This window comes from Nycticebus coucang, chromosome 16, assembly GCF_027406575.1.
Source record: "Nycticebus coucang isolate mNycCou1 chromosome 16, mNycCou1.pri, whole genome shotgun sequence".
In the NCBI taxonomy this organism is placed as follows: Eukaryota; Metazoa; Chordata; class Mammalia; order Primates; family Lorisidae; genus Nycticebus; species Nycticebus coucang.
This window is the reverse complement of record NC_069795.1, coordinates 42,688,677-42,710,755: the sequence shown is the minus strand read 5'-3', so window position 1 is coordinate 42,710,755 and position 22,079 is coordinate 42,688,677. Positions and strand designations below refer to the sequence as shown.

The following is a 22,079-nucleotide window of genomic DNA, read 5'->3' as shown; positions in this document are numbered from 1 at the left end:
CTCCCTAAAATCTATCTTTCTGACTAACGGAGATCATAGGCTTTTAAAGGAAGGGCCATGTGCCTTGGGTAGTCTGTGCTGTGAGCACTGAGGCAGGCTGAGAATTGGGGCTTGGGGAATGGTGATTCTTGGCAACAGAAATCTTGCACAGAGGTCTCCAGAATCTCTACTCCTTACAGAACATCACCATTTCTGCCAATTTTGTTAACCATTCTTGTGCAATCGACAATGTGCTAACCTGCTTTTTTCTTTTTGTAAAGGTTTTGTAATACAGGCTTCATTCTTGCCCTGTATCTGGTAAACATAGCATATGAAGACTCTATTGGTTTTCTGTGTTCTATATGTAGCACCAAGACTCTGTCAAAGTAGGCTTCATAGCCATATGTCCCATCTCGTGACTCTGCTAATGGAATGCTTTTAAGTAAAGTTGCATATTCATTACAGGGCAAGTCCAGGTAAACTTTTCCTTCAGCGTCTATCTGAGTAACAGTTACCACAGAAAGCAAATCCAACTCATCTTTATAGTCTACCATTTTAAAATTCTCATTCCGGCTCATAATCTAGGAGGTGAGAACATTTTTTTTTACCACTCATCCATAAGTTGTATCAGTGAATAAGTTTTCATTTTTGTTCTTCTCCCTGTTGGTCAAAATGAGAAAAATTTCAGAGATCTGATGCTGAGAACTATTACTTTCTATTTCAGTTAGCTTTAAAACTTTGACTTGATTTGAGCCAACATGTATTATTCTACCAGAAGCATCAGGATGGAAATAGATCCAGTTAGATTCTAAAGAACAACACTCCATTTTTTGGATCTCATTTTTTGCCTGAATCCAGTCTGTGGACTTTCCATTATAAAACTCTGCCACAATTAAGCATGTTTAGCTCCCTATAACCTTTTCCTGCCTTCCCCATTCTCAGCCACCAAAGCATTGTCTTTTAGGGCACAAATATGGAAACTCCTCTTTGTTTCTTCTTATTGGGTGTAATGATACAATGCCAAGGATGGCCTCCAATCTGGCGGTGGATTTGTAATTTTAATATTACAAGGAATGCCAAAAGGAGCCTCTCTTATATTTTTGTAGTCTCACCCCATCTGCATGCCTACCCTAAGTTGAGTTTCTGTTGCATGGACTGTTCAGTGATGGCTTGAAAACTATAGAATCTGACCAGCCCTGAGCTGTACATCACAATCAATATTCCATGAGAAAATGTAGCGTCTATAATGTTCCTGTGTTTTTCTGGGGAAAGCATTAATGAATTTTTGATTGTACTCAAAATAGTTGTACTCAGAATATTTGTACCACATTAAGAGAAAATATCACTTTGTTTTGTCTTTATTTTGGGATTAAGTTAGGTATATAGCAGCTAAGTTGGCAAAGGTTAGACTCTAATTATTAACTGTATGTGTAAACTTGGCTAGGCTATGGTGCCCAGTCATTTGGTTAAAACAAATCTAGATGTTGCTATGAAGGTATATTTAAGATATAGTTATTGTTTTAATCAGCAGACTTTGAGTAATGCAGATTACCTTTTATAGCAACTGATTAGACCTCATCCAATTAGTTTAAGATCTTAACAGGAGGAAATTCTAGCCAACAATCCTATACATATATCAATGGGCAAGAGACATGAATAGAACCTTCTCTAAAGAAGATTGATGAATGGCTAGCAAACATATGAAAAAATGCTCATTGTTCCTAATTATTAGAGAAATGCAAATCAAAATCACCCTGAGATATCACCTAACCCCAGAGAGAATGGCCCACATCACAATATCTCAAAATTGCAGATGCCGGTGTGGATGTGGAGAGAAGGGAACACTTTTACACTGCTAGTGGTACTGCAAACTAGTATAACCTTTTTGGAAGGAAGTATGGAGAATCCTCAAAGAATTCAAGCTAGACCTCCTATGTGATCCTGCAATCCCATTACTGGGCATCCACCCAGAAGGAAAAGAGTCCTTTTACCATAAGGACACCTGGACTAGACTGTTTATCACAGCTCAATTTACAATCACCAAAATGTGGAAGCAGCCTAAATGCCCTCCAACCCAGGAATGTATTAACAAGCTGTGGTATATGTATACCATGGAATACTAGTCAGCTATTAAAAAAGTTGGAGACTTTAAATCCTTTGTATTAACCTGGATAGAAGTGGAACACATTATTCTTAGTGTAAAGAATCACAAGAATGGAAAAGCAAGAGTCCTATGTACTCAAATTTGATATGAGGACAATTAAAGACCTAGAACATGGTGGAGGATGGAGGAAGGGGAGAGCAGAGAGAATGAAGGAGGGAGGAGTGTGGGGGAAAGGAAGAGCAGAGAGATGAAAGGAAGGAGGGGAGTGGGAGAAGGGAAGAGCAGATAGAGAGGAGGGAGGGAGTGGGGGTCTCGGTATGTGACCCACCTTTGGGGGGCAGTACACAATTATAAGAGGCACTTAACCTAACAAATGCAATCAATGTAACCTGGTTTCTTGTACCCTCAATGAATCCCCAGCAAAAAAAAAAAAAAAAAAAAAAGACTACAACATAATTCTTCCTTGGGTCTCCAGACTGCTGGCCTGCCTGAACATTTTGGACTTGCCAGTATTCATGATCACACGAGCCAACTCCTTAAGATAAATCTACCTATTAAATATATACGTATATTCTATTGGTTAATTTTTTGGAAGAATCCTAATAGAACTAGCAATGTCTTCCATAGTTAAGAATTTAAAATTTTACCTTAAACATCTCAGCAGCATTTAGATTTTTTTGTTACTATTATAATTTTTCATTTTACATTATACATTTTTCTAATGATAATGCATTTAAACTAGAAGGTAATATTATCAGTTTACTGATGAAGGAATTAAGGATTGAGTGGCCAAATTCATTTCTTAAGATATAAACATTAAATGTCAAGTTCAGTATTAAAATTTATGTTCTGGAGCTACAAATATCACAGAGGCTTTTCAAGGGGCAATATCCACTTCCATGTATTAGCTTTGACTTGGGCAAGATTATTGCTTATTCATAAAATAGTTTTAATAATTGTATCTTACTCAAAGGATTTTTTGACCATTGAGTTATGTATACAAAAAATTTTGTGCACTGTCCAATTGGACAGCAATGAATGTATCATATATTTAATTATTTATTATAATATATGATTATACCTTTAATTATAATACTTCATTTGTACTATATGTTTAATAACTGGTATTAATACTTCTTATTAAAATATAGCTACTAGTTTTTTATATTATAGCTATGGCTTTTATAAAGAAATCATTTTCATTTTACTAAAAGTTAAATGTTTTTATGATAAAATTCACTGTTTGAAAACCTTTTTTAAGGGAGACTTTTAAGCGATTAGGATTAATTGAGTAATCTTTCAAAATTAAAGCTAGTTCCATTTGTTCAAGTTTTCTCTTTCAGTAGCTTTACAATTTTCTGTGTATGTGTGGATGTGTGCACATTTTAGGAGAGCATAGTGCTTCAGAGGACGTATATATGCTAGAATTAAACTGCCTGAGTTCCAAACCCAGCTTTGTCATTTGCTAGCTGTGTAACCTTGCTCCTTTTTTTTTTTTTTTTGTGGTGTTATTTTTCCTTCCCGTAATATGAGAGATGATATTAGATGATAAACCTAAGCCTCTTCTAGGTTTTGTGAAGATTAAATGAGTTAGTACATGTAAAGTACTTAAGAGAATCTCTGGCACATAGTAAGTACTTAATAAGAACCATGTAAGTACAACGTATTAGTATATGTGTATATGTGCTACATGCATTTCATGGTTCATGTGAAATTGATTTCTAAGTGTTTAATGTTATCATAAGTAGGATCATTGTTTTTTTGTTCTTAGAAGTAAAATAAAATGAAATAAAACTTAGAAAGACCATTGTTAAATCTAATTATGTAATATTTGCTGACATAGCAAGATATTACCTGGGCACCCTGGATGTAGGGTGATTCAGGTGGAAGAATCAGTGAAGGTTGCATGCCAAGTATGAATTCTGCTCCAGAATGGTCTATGGATGTTTATAGTATTTCTTTTTTAACACTCCAGCATTAATATTTAGAAAGCACTTAGGAAAGTATTTCATCAGTAAGTAACTTCCCTAAAATCCCTTGAAAAATGACTGGCATTTGGCAGACATCATTTATGGTGTCAGAGTTTTGCTATGATCTTTTTAGCTCCATAATTAGGAACAAATTCAAAATATGTACTTGTGTACTATCCCCAAAGGTAGTTGTATTTAACAAGAAGATTAAATACAATCAGTTTTCTGGAATCAGTCACAGTCATACATTTGCTATTAAACATACCTTTGAACAGCTTCTAAGATTTCAGAGTATAAAGAATGAACTAAAGATTTTCTTTTACTCCAAAATTTCTTTTATTTAAGAACAAAAAGCATTTGCAGGATGCTAAGAATTGTAGATTCATATTCAGTAGCACCCATATCAGGGAAATTTTGGTTGATACTGTCACATATATGGAATATATATGGTATTTATATTACTGGTAATAATAATCAAATTTGGAGTTTCAGAAAATAGCAGAGTAATGATAGAAAAATTTCATAATTTCTGAGAGTCCTTTTCACGTCAAGATTTTGCTGGGTGGTAATTTGATTACCAGATTTTAGAATGAAATATAGCTCCTTCAATATATGTGAATTCTAAAAATACTTGGCCATTTTTCCTGAAAGAAGTGAAGCTGTCAGCAGCATTAGATAAAGTTTATCACTCTTCTTCTTTTTTAAGTATCTTGTTCAATTTTATTTCTAGAACTTTGTACTGAATTAACTTTCTTTCTCACTTAGTATTGCTCATTCTTAGTCTCCTTTGTTGGTCCTTTCTGTTTTACTTACTTGATCTATTGACATTGTCCTGGTCCAAAGCTTAGATTTTGGACCTTTTTTTTTTTTTTTTTTAGCTATAGGCCCATAGATATCTCATCCAATCTCTTAACTTTAAATACTATTTATAAGCTAATGATTTCCCAATTATTTAACTCTATTGTCCATATTGTGCTTTCAAACTATATACTCATATGTGTAATTTTCTACTTAGAATATCCACTTGGCTGTCTAGTCAATGTCCATAGGGCAACATGTTTAAAACTTTTTAAAATTTCAAATATTCTGCCAAATATACTCTCTTATTTCCCTGCTGCCTTTCCCAAATATACTTCACTTTCATCCTAATAGTTGTTCAGGATGAAACAATGGAACAATACACAGCTTCTTTCTTTCTCTCCCATCCTGTAAATTATTTCATCCATATCTAATCTGTCAGGGAAGGACAATAGCTCTATTTTCGAAACACATCCTCCACTGTTACCTCCATTGTCTGAACCCGCCATCATCTCCTGCTGGATCCTGAGTTGTTCTTCTAGAATCTGAGTCAGAATATTTCATATCCTTATTTCACTCGGATGAGAAGCCTGAATCCAGAAAATGGCCAATGTGATCTCTCATGTCCTTCCTTCTGCTCCACCCCACCCCAACTCTGGCTGCCATCCACACTTGTCCAGTCAGCTTAGTACACCGGCTTCCTTGATGTTGTATGAGCATACCAGATATGTTGCTGTTGTAAGGTTTTTGCTTTTTTTATTCTGGAATTTTCTTCATCCAGATACCGACTGGACTAACCTCACCTCCGTGTCTAAATCTCACTATTTCAGTGAGGCTTGCCCTGATCACCATAATTAATGCTAAATCCTGTCCACCCACCCCCTCCAACCTTCCCCACTCCTTCTCAAACCCAGCCTGGATCTTCTGACCCCATTTACCATGCTAACTTTCATCTTCTCCATGGAATTACTCGCTGTCAATGCCTTTCCCCAGCTAGAACATAAGCTCCTTAGGAATCTTTGGTTGTGTTCACTGATGTGTCTAAGCACCTAGAATAGTGCTTGGCACTTTAGTAGACATTTGAATCAACTTTTGAATGAAAGAATAAGTAATGAATACAAGAGAACCAGAAAGACTGTACATTCTGGCCAAAATCTGCAGGCAGCAAAAAGTGCGCAGAGTGGGTTTCAAGGAATAGGTGGAAAGGAAAATTTCTTTTTTTTTTTTCTTTGCAATTGACCAAGTCCAGTTTATTATTGTTTATAAATTGAATGTTTTTATGTAAAAGTGCTTAAATTTTCAAATTATTTATCATAGACAAAAACATTATGGATTTTTGTGTTAAAGAGAAGAAGAAACAGCAACTGACACAGGGCAACAATAGGACAACATAGAACTGAGGTGTAATTTGCTGTGCTCTGAGGAGTAAGCAAACCTGCGATGCTAAGAGGACTTCAAAGATAACAACTTCAAAGCACCTGAGTTTTAAAACCGGGTATGATGTCTGGCGTGATCTGGCAGATTTTGAAAGGATAACATTCTGTCTGAGTTATGATAAGACTTCAGAAAGATTTATGTGTTTCTTGAAGCTTATAATTTGTGTATTTCCTTCATCTTTCCCTTCATTGGTTGTTATAAATCCCAGCTGTTATTTTGTGCATTTTTAAAGGATTGTGCACTCTATATTTTCCTGCTAGAGACTGTTTGAATGCCTTCAGTCCATGAAATGTGTTCAGATCTTGAAAAAATAATAACAGGAAGAGATTCTTTAGAAAACCGAAAAACTATCCGGTCATAGCACGTGTTGTTGGTGTCATTGATCATGAGGAAAGCATAGGTCAATGTTAAAAATATCTAAAGGACGGAGTTTTAGTCTTAGCATAATATCTGACTGAAGTGGACCTAAGAATTAGCGAACATTCAACAGTGAATCTCTTGGGAATGGAGAGGCGACAAACCCAAACAGGTGAATGTTAACAACAATAAAATAAAATAACATTAAAATTACTTGCATTACTTCTTTGAGAATTTGATACAATGTGTGTGTCATGAGCAACGCTTTCAACAACATTTTTTGGGTTAACCTGAAGCAAATTGCTTAACTAAATTTCTTTAATGATTAAATATTTTGCCTCACATGAAAATATCTACTTTTGATGGAAATAAATAGGTTTAATTTATTCTTGTTACTTGCCATGAAAGCCAAAACAAACCGGTTTTAAGCCACTATAAAGCAATCCTAAGCATTCAGTACAAATGCTAATTTTTGACAAACTGCACTTGAATTGAGAACATCAGTGTAGAAAGCAGGGGAAGGAGCCAGCGCTCTGCCTCTGTGAACTCCTGATCTGACTATTTTATATTCATAGTATCACTGTGAAATACTGGTGATAAAGTTGGTGTAGGATTGCTTCCATTTAAAAAAAACAACAAAAACAAAAACTAGGAGCCTTAGAAAAAAGCCATTTTAAAAAGTTGAACTTTTAGACCTTATATAAAATTGCCCTTACTTACAAAATTATCATAAAGTTTTCTGTTTTAACCAGTTTCCTTTGCAATTTTATTTATGCATCAGTTAAAACAACTATAATGAATGTATATGTAGGCCACTTTGAATCATCATCCAAAGTGTTTAGCCTTTAATAAAACACCTAAATATGCTAAAACAGAAAGAATTTTTTAATTGCTTTACAAATAGTATAGAATAATATGTAATGTATTGAACATATGGTACAAAGTTAAATTTTCATCTTATTATTTAAAGCTTATATTATTTTTGTTTTCCTAACATGTAATAATATCACAGTTACAAAGTACTTTCAGTATGAAGGAACTAAGACTACAGTGTGCTGTCTAAAGTGATTTATGATCTTTCAATGCTTATAGTAATGTCCAGTTTCAGCTTTGGATCACACCATTATAACGTGTCAAACAATTTTAAAAATACTCCAACAGTTGACTACACCTGTTTCCACTTTGCAAATCCTTTCAAGTTCATGGCACTTTGACTGAAAGGGAAATATTTAACTTGCATCTTTCTTTTCCAATCTAAAAATTGAAATTTTTTTTCTTATTATAGCATTCTGTATTATATTAATGTAAGTAGAAAATAAGTTGTTAAAATTAGCAATTTTCTTTTATTTGATCATTCATAAAGGGATTTTTTTAAAGTTCTGTTTGGGCTATTTCTAAGGAAGTAAAGAGGCTGAAATGTGGTAAGATTCTATTAAATTATATTACCCTATTCTAATGAATCAAGTCTTTTAACACTTCATCAAAACATTCAGAGTCCACAACTCTAAATCTGGTATACAGTATATATATAAATAAACACATTCTCTATTTAAATATTTAACAGCATACGAGGCTTCGACTAAAAGTAAGACACATTTATCACATAGTTATCATTTGGTATTTTGGCCAGCCTACTTATTTTTGGTAGCTTTAAGCAGAATAAAAGTCATCTGTGACTTTCATGTGGCCTAATTGTCATTGGAGGTCACTATGTCTCTGGTCATTACAAATGGGCTGCAATTTTGGAGACAAAATAAAACCATTTTACTATTATTTCTTTCATTTTTAGCACACGCATTTGCTTAACCCTATGTTAATAAGGCTTCAGGGAAATACATTAAACTGTGAAAATGACAATGACAATAAAATTTTCCTAAGAAGAGACTATGAAGTCTTTGTAGGTTAAAAGAAAGTTTTATGGGTGCTGCAGATAAATTTGATAATCCTTCCTTAGTAGAACACCAATTACATCCTTATCAATTAGATGTCATGGATCTTGATTTTCTCAGCTTTCAGACACTCTTGAGTGTTCCTGAGGCACTTTGAGAAATTATCTTTTTAATCCATTATGGAATTTCAGTAAAGGGTTTAACAGTGTCTTAATCCAAACAAGCTATAAAATAAACATGAAAACATCAGGTTTTGAAGCCAAGAAATCTCCCTTGACTGAATATTATTATAAAGATAAGGGTTGGTGAGAAATTTCACAATACATTATTAAAGTGCTCAAGAAAAATTCCTAAGGATGTAATCTAGTGTATTATTTAGATGACTTATTAAAGCTATAAAATTCCTTTCAGGAAATGAAGATATTTATGTTATAAATAAGGTCCTTTTAAAAATACTTGGTTAAGGATAAGAATCATGACTTTTACTGGGAAGAGTATCATCTTATGGGAAACTTTGGTATTCCCATGATGGATCAACTAAGATACCAAGAATGACTTCTCGGTAGGCCTTGTTGACTGATTCTTACTGTCACTGAGAGGTTAGGCTTTGAATGAAATCTGCAAACACAAGCTATAGCTGGTTATGCTTCATAAAGTTACATAGAGAACAAAATAGGGGGGATAAAAATTATATTTTCTTATTTATGAAGAATGACTCAGCCTTTTAAACTCTGGAGCTGTGGAGTGCTTTTCAGAGTGAGACCTGCAAACTCTGTAAGGTAGTCTGGTTAGAGGTCAACAATGGTTCCCAAGAAGAAGAAAATATATACAATATTCCCAATATTGTTAATCTTTCCTCTATCCATCAGTTAACAGCAGAGAGAGTAATTATATCTATTATACACATAATTGTGATAGTGTTTCGAGGGTTGAAGATAATCTCTGGGAGACATCTAACATACTGCCAGGGATACAATAAGCTTTTGAACAATGCTATCCTAAAAATGAAAAATAGACTCTCTCAGGCATCTTAAGATGTTTGGTTCAACTTATAATCATATTATCACAGCTGCATTTTTTTAAATCTTCATTTTCCTTGGCTGCATCAGCATTGTACTAAATCACTTTCTGTATTTAATTTTGTGGCACCACTACAGTAACTCCGTAAAGCATGTAGATGATCTAGAATAATGTTTATTTAAAACATTCAACACTAGTTTCATCTTTTGTATTTCGTTTTTCCTTCTGATGATCTTGGATTGGAATGGCTCCTTGACTTTCCCAAATGGTATATTCCACAAGGTACCTCATCCTAATCAATCTTCTAGTGGTACAGAAATATCCAGACAGACATTTTAATTTATTACAATATTCAATAAGGAAATGTTTCAAAAATTAAAAGTTTGAAATGGAAAAAAACAATTTCAGTATCAAATTCACAGTCAAGGTAGAAAAACTTAAAAATACTTACCAAAAGGTAGCTGCTATGATGGGGAAGTAGGCTCTGGGATAAAGAAATGAGATCAAGTTTTGCCCTGGGATGAGCTTACTACTTTTATTAATTTTCTGCTCAGGAATACTTAAGAAAAAGATTTGTGAGAGCTACTTTAACCATACTTTATAATCTTTCAAAACTCTCTTTCTTTTATTTATTTATTTTTTTTGAGACAGAGTGTCACTATGTCACCCTTGGTAGAGTGCTGTGGCGTCACAGCTCACAGCAACCTCAAACTCTTGGGCTTAAGTGATTCTCTTGCCTCAGCCTCCCAAGTAGCTGGGACTACAGGTGCCCACCACAACACCCAGCTATTTTTTGGTTGTAGTTGTCCTTGTTGTTGTTTGGCAGGCCCGGACTGGATTTGAACCCGCCAGCCCCAGTGCATGTGGCCAGCGCCCTACCTACTGTGCAATGGGCACCACCCCAAAACTGTCTCATTTTAAATCAACTGATAACACTGTATTCATCCCTTAGCTCTTTATTTTGATAATCTGTATAGATTTTCATACTGTTCTAATAAATCATTTATAGCATGGAATTGAGCATACTGTATGAGTATGATATAAGGTATGCTCAAGTGTATATTTAAATTAATTCTTTTCCAATTTACACTTTTGTAAACCTACTTTGATGAACTATATGGGGTAAGTACATAATATGGTTATGTATTTTAAAAATATGTTGGAATTATTTGATCTTTTTGACTGACTCGAACTGATCTTTCTGCACAATTTCTAAGGTAGGTTCTTTTAACAAAAAATCTTTTCTTGTAATTACATCTTTTGAAAGTAAGATAGAGGACTCATGGCTATAGTTTGGCTACCTTGTCTTATCCATTACTCAGAATATCAAGACATCTTTTTCCATTTTATATTTCTCAGTCAACTGTGAATACACACTATTTGTTTCTTCATGTTTTGTTCCTTTGTCTCATTTTTCTTTGTTTAAACTATTACATTCACAATTTTTCTGACTTTGTCTTTTGTGATTATCTTTTTCTTCTTAACTTCAAGTTTATGGTATCTTTTTTTGTTTGTTTGTTTGAGACAGGGTCTTGATTTATTGCCAAGGCTAGAGTGCAGACACATACCATGCTATCCTTAAGTGTTACCTGTTTGACTTTATTGAACTGTATTAAATTATGCTCAAAATTATTAGTTTTGTAATATGCCATTTAGAGTTGGCTGTTTTTCTTCAGAGTTTTTTTTTTTTTTTTTTTTAGAGACAGAGTCTCACTGTACCACCCTTGGTAGAGTGCCGTGGCGTCACACGGCTCACAGCAACCTCTAACTCTTGGGCTTACGCGATTCTCTTGCCTCAGCCTCCCGAGTAGCTGGGACTACAGGCAACCGCCACAACGCCCGGCTATTTTTTTGTTGTTGTTGTTGCAGTTTGGCCGGGGCTGGGTTTGAACCCGCCACCCTCGGCATATGGGGCCGGCGCCCTACTCACTGAGCCACAGGCGCCGCCCTTCTTCAGAGTCTTAATGTGGTCTTTCCTCTATCTGTCTGTTTCCTCATCTCCTCTTTTCATAAAGATTCCAATCATGTTGGGTTAGGGTCCAAGAATGTGACCTCACTTTTCCTTCATTATACCTTTGAAGGTTCTATTTCCAAATGTAGTCACATTCTGGGGTACTGGGGGTTCATACTTCAACATAAGAATTTGGGGAAGGAACACAATTCAGCTTGGAACAATGACATAGGAGAAAGCTTGTTTTAATAGTTGTTCTTTTTTCTGATAACCTCTGACAGAAACCTAGTGTCCTCATGAGGTTGCTCTCTTGCTGCCGGGAGGATCTATCTCTATCACCCCAATTATGTAAGTCAGATCAGATACTTACTATGTTTATAACTTTACCCAAACTGCACATACTTCAAAATCTAGTCATGCTGTTATATGTTTTTCATGTTCTAATCTATAGTGGAAAGCTAAAAGACACAATCTAACCTTCCCAAATGAGATAATGAAGGCTAAAATGACAAACTGCTATACAGTCTGTATAATATACTTCCATTCATAAAGGATCCTCTGAAAATACAACATATGATGCAGCAATGTTAGACAGCTCAGCTGCAGGGTAAAGCTGATGAAGACACATTGGGACTACAGGAGTTTTATAAACCTTGAAGTTATGTCAAATGGGTGTATCTCTGTGTCAATGTATATAAAACCACTTAAGATAAACTTTACTATTTACAATAAATACAGTATCTTTTTTGCTGATTGTTTTATAACTTTTACTTATAAAAATCATTTTTTTTAGTTCAAATTTTAGTGAGCCTATATTCTTCAGGGGTATACAATGATAACGATCAATCATTAACCATATGGCATCCATCCATATGCTTAATTAATTAGCTAAATTAATGCTAAATCATCCATTAGCTTAATTAATGCTAAATCAAACAAAATCAGCATTAATTAAGCACCTACTGTGTGCCAAACCATATGTTTGTGCCATGTGGGTCTAAATGATTACACTAATTCATGGTGTACCTTACAGTCACAAATTTTCTGCTAAAACCTGTGGACTATATTTTCCAAACTAATGAAGATATGAAATAGAAAACACATGCTTTTAGGTGTGAGAGTCAATATGGAAAAGGCATTTTGAGGCCAAAATGTTGAAATTTTTGGAATATTTTAATACTTGATGGAAATTATTTGAAGGCTGGTACATATGGTAAGCATCATACCTACCCAAGTATTTTTGCTTTCCACCCTTGCCCTTTGCAATTTTCAAAACGTGTGGGGATAAGGTTAGAATTGCATAAGCATCTGGACACTGTTCTCCCTTTAGACGGAACAAAAGGTGTGAAACAGAAGATACTTGTGTATGATAGTGTGTTTACAAATCACTTTGGGTTTCCCCCATGACTTAGGCACAAAGTGATTGAAGGGTGATGATGTTTACAAATTAGTATTTCCCGTTCTGTGAAGTTTCAGGCTTGAGGCTTCAGTATCTTCAGGAAGATAATCCAACAGCTGCTGCCTTGCTGATGAGCTGTAGGACTTAGAGACAGACAGATACAAAAGGAAGGAAGAACTCGGGCAGATGGCTGGAGTAGAGGAATGAATGCTGACTCACCCTTCACGGCACCACCCCCAGGCCCACTCAGGGGCACCTTCTTATAACTCCTCCTTTGAACCAAAACACATCACATCAGATTGTTCTCCATGCCGTGTCCTTAAAGAGGATCAAACCAAAAGCTGATTTGTGCTCTTAAAACTAAGTAGCATGTACTGGAAGTCAAAATTGTTATTTTGAAGCTGGAAAATGTAGTTTATGTTAAGATAACATTCTTGATTTTCTTTACAATGAGATTGCTAAGATTCAATGTATACAAATTGTTCAAATCCTACCTGGCCAAACCAGTATGTCACAACAAAACAATTTTAAAAACATTTAGAAAAATCCATCTCCAAGTGTCACATACATTTCTAAGTTTACAAGTAGTCAATTTTTTAGAAAAAAAATTATACCTAAATTTTTTCTTAATTTTGAAATGTCAAAGAAAGTTATTGTACACTAATCTTTTGCTTATAATTATTTAATTTTCTATGATACAGCTGATGAGTTATTTTTTTGATGGTCTAATTTTCTATTTAAATATCAAATGGTAACTACCTCAATAATATAATATTACTGAAACTAATTGCTTAAAAATGATACTGATATTTTAATATTGAAGGCACACTTTTAAAATACTGTAAAATATCTCTCTACACCAATGTCTATACTGTAGAAAGTTTATAATAATTGAGTACAATAATTCAGGTAGTTTAAACATTATGATATCTTAGGGATGTAACATCAAAATTTATATAATTTCATTTGGCTAGGCATGCTGATAGGAAATTTAGTATTTTCATTTGTCCTGGGCATGAAATGTTCTTATATATTATTTTTAAAATCCCTAAATAATGATCTTGTTGAGAGGCATTGCATTATCTAGTTTCAAAAAAAGTAGACAGGAACCAAGCTGTCTTTTTAAAAAATCCCTTCCCCTTTGGGAATGTAAAGCCATAACACAGTTGTCTCAGCTGCTACTTGGCATTCAAACCAGAACCTTGAGCTGCCAGACATATTTTAAAATCTGCTCTCTCCTCTTTCCCCAAGCAGTTTACAGTTACTGTGTGGCACCCATAAGCTACATCTCTCAAGGGGTCTCTGAAGGAAACATCCAACTGACAGCAGCAGGAACAGCCAGTCCTTGAATCAGTAGAATCTGTCTATAAGAACTGCAATAGTCCAGCAAACATGCATCCAACTGTCTAACTCAGTGGCCTTTTCAAAGACTAATTTTTATTCCAAATTTGCTCCTCCAAGGCATTCCTCTAGGGCAGACGTGTTCCAAAATCAACAATCCAGAAATTTTAAAGACTAACAAAGTTTGTAGCAATATGTATTGAAATAATTTTTTTCCCTCCACATAAACGATGAAATGTCAATTTCAGTACTTTAAATGCTTTGCAAAGGCTTCAAATTGCTTTACATGGACAGTGATTTTCACATATATAAGTAGTAATGGCATAGTATTTTTCTTCATTTAGTCAAACTGTGTGTGTGTGTGTGTGTGTGTATCACTAAACACAATTGTCTGAGACAGAAAAACAAATGCAAAAACCTGCTATGTTGTGTCGAATGGTAAAATGACAAACTTGTCTTTGAGATCTATATTAAGGGATATTTTGTGAGAAGGCAAAGTTAATGTGCCCCTGGAGCTACTATTTAAATGACTTAAGCTTTATGGTCTTTTAATGTGGGACCCTTCAGCCTGGAAATGAGGTGGATTTTCCATCCTCTGACTCAAATCTGCTCTGCAGGGTAGCTTCCCCACTATCCTCTGAGCAGCTGTTAATAGCAAGAGAAACAGTGTACTGCAATAAAATTGATTGCCCTCAGAAAGCTCTACTTTTTGTTGGGTCTCTTAACACCTGCTTCCCTAAGCACCAGATCTTATCTCCAATTGGTCTAAATGCAAATTGCAAAAAGTGAATGGCTGGTCCAAAAACCCATAAGGTAATTCTGTGAGCATTGTGAGGAATTGAGTGCCTGTTATTGCTGAAGTCTTTGTGAAGATAACAGGAAAGGTCTGCCAAGGCAGGGGTTTTATAGTGATTAAGATCTTAGTTCTAAATCAAGACATGGAACCTGTATTCCTAAATCATTCCTGTGTAGACACTGGGGAGGAGGATAGAGTGCATTAAGTGAATTTCCAGCAATATTGAGCCTTTCATATTCCCCTGGTCTTCCTGGAAGCCTCATATATGGATAAGTAACAACACCTATTTGGTATTTCCTTTTGGATTCCTGAGGATCAGTTGTCAGCCTTTGAAAGGTTCACTCTCCGTATAAGACAGGAGCTGGTATTGTCATGACTGGGCAGCACAAGGGGAGCAGCTCAGCCTTAGGTGTCAGGGGTGATTTGTGTGATAGCAGATTTGTTAATCTTAATTTTAAAATGTCACAGTACTTCATTTTAGATATTTTTAACTGTCGCTGGGTCTTTTAAACTTAGGTTTCTGGTGGCACCTTATTCCAATTTAACACTGAGATAATATTCCAATCAACATCCAGGAAACTTTTCCTAATGAAATGCTCTGAATTATCATTTCTGTCACAATACAGTCTATGTGTTGCTTTGTGATGCTTAAAGATGTGTGATTTGCATGTTTTTATTTTTTGTGTGAATCACAACTGAGAGTATTACAAAGTTGAGAAATATAATTAAATATAGTCACTTTTAAAATGTTTTACTAATAACTTAGTTATTTGAAACAACTTATCTCTTCCCATTCCCTTTTAGTAAAATATAGTTTTCAATTAAAAAAAAAATCCCCCAAGTTTTGAGTTGAGACAATTATCCTGGAAAAATAACCATAAGATACATAGTAGTTGGCCAAGCCAAATAACAGCAATGAAATAATTGGTGGGAGAAATGTATATCCATTTTAGAATAGGAACCTAGGATTTATTTTTTCTCTAAGTACTGTCTGCCTTAACACATGACACATTTGCCACTCTGGAAAAAAACAAAAAAATATAAGGGGTTAGATGGAAAAAACCCCATAGAAACCAGATTTGACTAGGATTGTTATATTACTCTTAGGGTTTTCAGTTTGGGAGTTCCTTGCATATAACAGTGGGATTTCTGAGAAGATAATTTGACAATTGACAGAATAACGTCACTCCCAAGACTGTCCACTTAAGGAAGTCATTATGTCCCTCACAGTTTTTGCTTAACAGTTAACCTAGCAGGGTTGCTTGCTCCAGATAATTTGCCATTACCCTTTACTGAAATATTTGTATTAAAATGTGAATATGCTGATTTATTCAAACATAGAATTTTAAAACACAGATCATTCTCTATATTTTATTAATATGATATTAAAATTGTTGATGTAGGAAGACCATACATAAAAATTCCACATTAAGGTCAAAACAAAAATATTCAGAGGCATAAAAAGAAAAAAATATTACTTGTCAAAAAAGTTAGTTTTCTAATTTCCAGAAATAGACATCTCTATAGAATGTCCTCACTGAAAATCATAAATGGAATATGAAAACTTGACTGATTTAAGTCTATATAAATAAAATGTACTAGATCTGTTATTTCAGTATGCCAGTCTCAATTAGCAAAGAAATCAGAGTAGAGTGGATTGAAACAAAGATATTGGGCTTCAGCCCAAGTGCCCATCGATCAGCAAATGAATTAATAAATTGTGGTATATGTATACCATGGAATATTATGCAGCCTTAAAGAAAGATGGAGACTTCAACTCTTTCATGTTTACATGGATGGAGCTGGAACATATTCTTCTTAGTAAAGTATCTCAAGAATGGAAGAAAAAGTATCCAATGTTCTCAGCCCTACTATGAAACTAATTTATAGCTTTTGTATGAAAGCTATAACCCTATTATAACCTAAGAATATGGGGAAGGGGGAAAGGGAGGGCAGGGGAGGGGGGAGGATGGGCGGAGGGAGGTAATTGGTGGGACCACACCTACAGTGCATCTTACAAGGGTATATGTGAAACTTAGTATAAGTTTATTTATATTCTAAGTATAAACTTAGAATATAAGTTTATTTATACTCTAAGTATAAACTTAGTATATAACTTATATTCTAAGTATAAACTTAGAATATAAATGTCTTAACCCAATAACTAAGAAAATGCCAGGAAGGCTATGTTAACCAGTGTGATGAAAATATGTCAAATGGTCTATAAAACCAGTGTATGGTGCCCCATGATTGCATTAATGCACACAGCTATGATTTAATAATAAATAATAATAATAAAAAAGATATTGGGCTTCAAAACAAAGATTGAAGCAAAATTGGTACAGGGGGGTGGGGGGTGGTGAGGGGAGTTAGAAGGAGTTCTGTGTTTCCCGAGAATGTTTCCATAATTTATCCCATGCTAGTCCCTGTTTACTTTTGGACATCAAGGCATATGATCCCTTTGCCAGGGACTATAAGGGAAATTATTTATAATAGTTACCTACTGCTGCATATCAAATTATACCAAAACACAGGGCCTGGAAACAAGGAGCTTTAATTCTTGATGGTTTCTATCAGTCATGAGTTTGAAGGCAGCTTAGCTGGATAGTTCTGGATGAGGATCAAGTGAAGTTACTGGCCAGACCTGTTATCATCTGAAAACTTGTCTGGGGCTGGAGGATCTACTTCCAGGGTAGCTCAATTACATGCAATTACATGGCTGTCAGCAGAAGGCTTCAACTCCTTGATGATTTTTAAAGAGGCCTCAGTTCCTGTCCACCAGCACCTCTACATAGAATTACTTGAATCTTCTCATGACATGGCATCTGGCTTCCACAAGAGCAGGTGATCCAAGACAGAGAAAAGAGACAGTTGCAAGGCCTTTCATGGCTTAATCTTGAAAGCCAGATACTTTCACTTCTGCATAGCCTGGTTGACAGAAGCAAGTCACTATATCAGCCTACATTTAAGGGGAGGGAAACTGAGTTCCATCACTTGAAAGGAAATACATCAAAGGATTTGTAGAGGTATTTCTAATCCACTGCTCCCATTTAATGTCATTTTACTTTACAAAAACTTTTTATTTGATACTCTGTTCTATCTTGATGTATTTTTTAACACCCTTGTCTTTAGTCATTATTCTACAGCTCAGACACATTGATACCTTCAAATGAGCTGAAAAAGCACAATTTCACAATGGTAGCTCTCTTATCTAAGGAAACAAAACAACTAATTAAAATATTAAAACATCAAAGAAAATTGAAATTTAAAAACATTTCAAGTAACACATCTGATTATTAGATATACAGACTATATAACATAAACCATGGAATACTGGTTATGAGCCCTCAGAGAAATGGCAGCCTTTTTTTTTTTTTTGAGATTTATTTATTTATTTATTTAATTAAGTCATATACACATAGATCATAAATATATTTATGCATATGTGGGGTACAATGTGTTGATTTTTTTTATACAATCTGACGTGCTTACATCAAATCAATCAACATAGCTTTTGCCTCATTTACTTGATTATTGTGTTAAGACATTTATGTTCTACACTTGACAGATTTGACTTGTACCCTTGCAATATGCTCCATAGAAATGGAAGCCTTCTACAAAAAATCCATGTGAAAAGCTTGTTTTCTATAGACCATAAAATTAAAATTATGATTTAATATTTTAAAGTATTTTTTATAAACTATATTTAATTTAATGAATCAATTTATTTTTGGAGGTACAACCATTCAGACTGTGCCCTCTCCCTCTTACTCGCCCAAAGAAAGAGAAGAACATTCTCTGATGGTAAATGTCAGTTGCAAAGAAGCAACACCAAAGAATAAGGATGGGTTCAGGTTCAACAGAGAACCCTGCTCCACCCCCTCCTGAAACTTCTCTAGTAACAAACTATAGAAATGATCCCTGAAAGTATTGTCTTGATAAACTGTATTTTAACATTGGAATTGGTGTTTGACTATAACTGCCTCAGAAAGACACATGTCTTATTTGCTTAGGTCATAATCTTACATAAAATCACTCCATATAATAGTGTACAAAGGCATTAAAATGAAGAATTTCAGAAGTCTTTTTCTGCCCTTTTAAAGAATAGCAAATAATCCTTTTCTTAGAGTCCCTATTTACTCAGATTCTTTTTCAAAGGTAGATTTTCACATCATTTATTGCCATTCAATAATAAATGAAGTATGTCCTCCAAAATTTTAGAACCATTCAGGGGATATTTAAATGATAAATCATTTACAAGTATGATTAAGTAAGCTTTCTGCAGTCTTTTAATATTGGTATAAGCTTTTTAAAATAATAAATTTACAAATGGTTTCTTTTTTCTTTTTCTTTTTTTTTTGAGACAGAGTCTTACTTTGTTGTCCCTGGTAGAGTGCTCTGGTGTCATAGCTCACAGCAACCTCAAGATCTTGGGATTAAGCGATTCTCTTGCCTCAGCTTCCTGAGTAGTTGGGACTACAGGCACCCGCCTCAACACCTTCTACAATGTCTGGCTCAGGCTGGCCTTCAACTCATGAGCTTAGGTGATCCACCCACATTGGCCTCTCATAGTGCTAATATTACAGGCATGAGCCACTACACCCAGCCTACAAATGGTTTCTATACAGATCGGAATAATTTCACCAATCTTATGCAGGCCAGAACTTTTAAGTTATATTATATTTAAGAATTAATGGAAGAGATTTTAACAGTTATTAAGATCATCAATTTGGGAGGAAGGGGAATGAAAATTAGAAGGTGAGAAAAACAAATAATATTAGAATTAATACAGAAATTTGTTTTTAATATGTACTGTTGGGTTTCTGGTCTAGACAAGATGGCATGGACTTATTTTTCCCTATTCCTCCCAACCAAATACAACTACAAAGCCTGGACAAAGCTTAAGAGACAATTCACAGAGAATTCTAAAATGTGGTAGGAATAAGTCAAATTGGGTGGGATCTCAAGACAATTAGAAAAACATGGTGGCAGAAAATCTTGTGCCTCCTTAACTGAGAAAAGTCAGCCAGGCTTAGCATTTTTTAACCCCATGGGAGCAATAGAAGCCAACCCAGAGAGACTCATTCCTTACATTACCTAAAGGATCCCTTATGACAACATCAGGTGAGCTGGACACTATTCAGCAAAGGTGATAGATAGAGAGCTCCACTTATAATAATGGTCCTAGACTCCTCACTCCCACTAAGAGATACTGAGATAGCAGGAGAAATTGACAGTAAGAACACAATTACAGCACATGTCCCAGCCTGGCACCCACTTTATTTCCCTGGGCTATAAGACTCTTTTTTTCCATCTAGAGATACTAGGACATGTGGCAGAATGTACGAAGAGCTACGAAGTCAAAATAAATGGCAGGGTGATGGAATCCTCTTTGTCTCTGAGGACATGAGACTCTCTCACACCCAAGTGGGCAGAACCAACAAGAAGGACTCACTAACAGTAAATAACCTGGGCTTTAAACCCTCTTTCACTAGGTGAGCCTAAGACTCCCTTCCTTGTTCAGAGATACCGAGATAACGAGCAGCACCAGTAAGGAGGAACCATACCAGGTTTCTCATTTACTGGACACCAAGGAATTAAATCAACCTCTTATATATCCTCAGGCAGCACCAGCAGAGACCAGTGGGAATTTCAATGGCACCGGAACACAAAACAAAATAAAACAATAACAACAACAACAAAAACTAGCAGTTCATAATAAGACCATAGAATATCTGAAAGATAAAAACGTCGTAACTGCAGCCCTCAGGACTAAGCCAAAATGTGTGGGCTAAACCTAAAGAAGAACTGATTGCTAAAACACGTGGTTTGGATAGGACCTAGAGTCACCTAACGTAACAAAATATCCATGATATAATTGAAAACCACCCGTCATACTAAGAATCAAGAAAATCACAACTGGGATTAGAAAAGACAATTAGCTTAGCCAGGTGTTGTGGTGGGCGCCTGTAGTCCCAGCTGCTTGGGAGGCTGAGGCAAGAGAATCACATAAGCCCAAGAGTTAGAGGTTGCTGTGAGCCATGTGACGTCATGGCATTCTACCGAGGGCCATAAAGTGAGACTCTGTCTCTACAAAAAAAAAAAAAAAAAGAAAAGACGATTAGCTGATGCCAATACTGAGATGAATCAGATGTTGGGATTATCTGACAAAGATCATAAAGCAGCATTTATAAAAATCCTTCATAGGTCCATTAATGAATAAGTGGATTAAAAATGTGACATTATACAGAGCTGAACACCATTCAGCCTTAAAAAAAAACAGAAATTTCTGTCAATTGTGACAACATGGATGAACCTAGAGAACGTTATGTTAAGTGAAATAACAGAGAAAAATACCATATGATTTCACTTACTGTGGAATCTACAAAAGACATACATATAGAAGTATGAGAGAATAAATGGTGGTTACCTCTAGATGGGAAAAGGGTACACCAAGTTTCTCTTAGCTAGGAGGAGTAACTTTTGGTGTTCTCTATTATACAGCATAGTGACCATTATTAATAATAATGTATTGAATATTTTAAAATAGCTAATAGGTTTTTCATTTTAAACAAGAAATTTATTAAAACAACAAGATGCTTGACTTAAAAGGAAAAATATCTAGGATTCATTTTTTTTTTTTAGAGTAATTTATCCCTACTTAAAGACAGATTGTCCTACAAGTAACAGCTACGTACAAAAAAGTTATAAAATTGTCCTTGATTTTACAATGATAAATGAAAACATTAAAATTCTCCAATTGAACAAGGTATGCAAGGATTTTCATGTTGTTGTTTTGTTAAAACAGTGAGAGCAAAATAACTTACTGAAATATAAAGATACGAGCAGATGAGCATGCCACTAATGGAGAAAAGGGGGTATTTTCACAGAACCAATATTTTTCCCCAACCCATCTCCACCTGATGTCAATCAAAACATATCGTTGGCCATTTAGTTAAAAAAATGCAATATGTTTGTGCACATACACCAGTTACTTTATGTACAATAAAGGAATAGGGAAGGAGAAAATTAAAAGAA

At 34.9% G+C, this 22,079-nt stretch overlaps 2 pseudogenes; both read right to left on the bottom strand.

Moving 5' to 3' along the window:
- Positions 1 to 204: 204 nt before the first annotated feature.
- LOC128567409 (DDB1- and CUL4-associated factor 17-like) lies at positions 205 to 1,254 on the bottom strand (annotated as a pseudogene).
- Positions 1,255 to 18,787: 17,533 nt separating this feature from the next.
- Positions 18,788 to 18,978, bottom strand: LOC128568346 (uncharacterized; annotated as a pseudogene).
- Between the last annotated feature and the right edge of the window lie 3,101 nt (positions 18,979 to 22,079).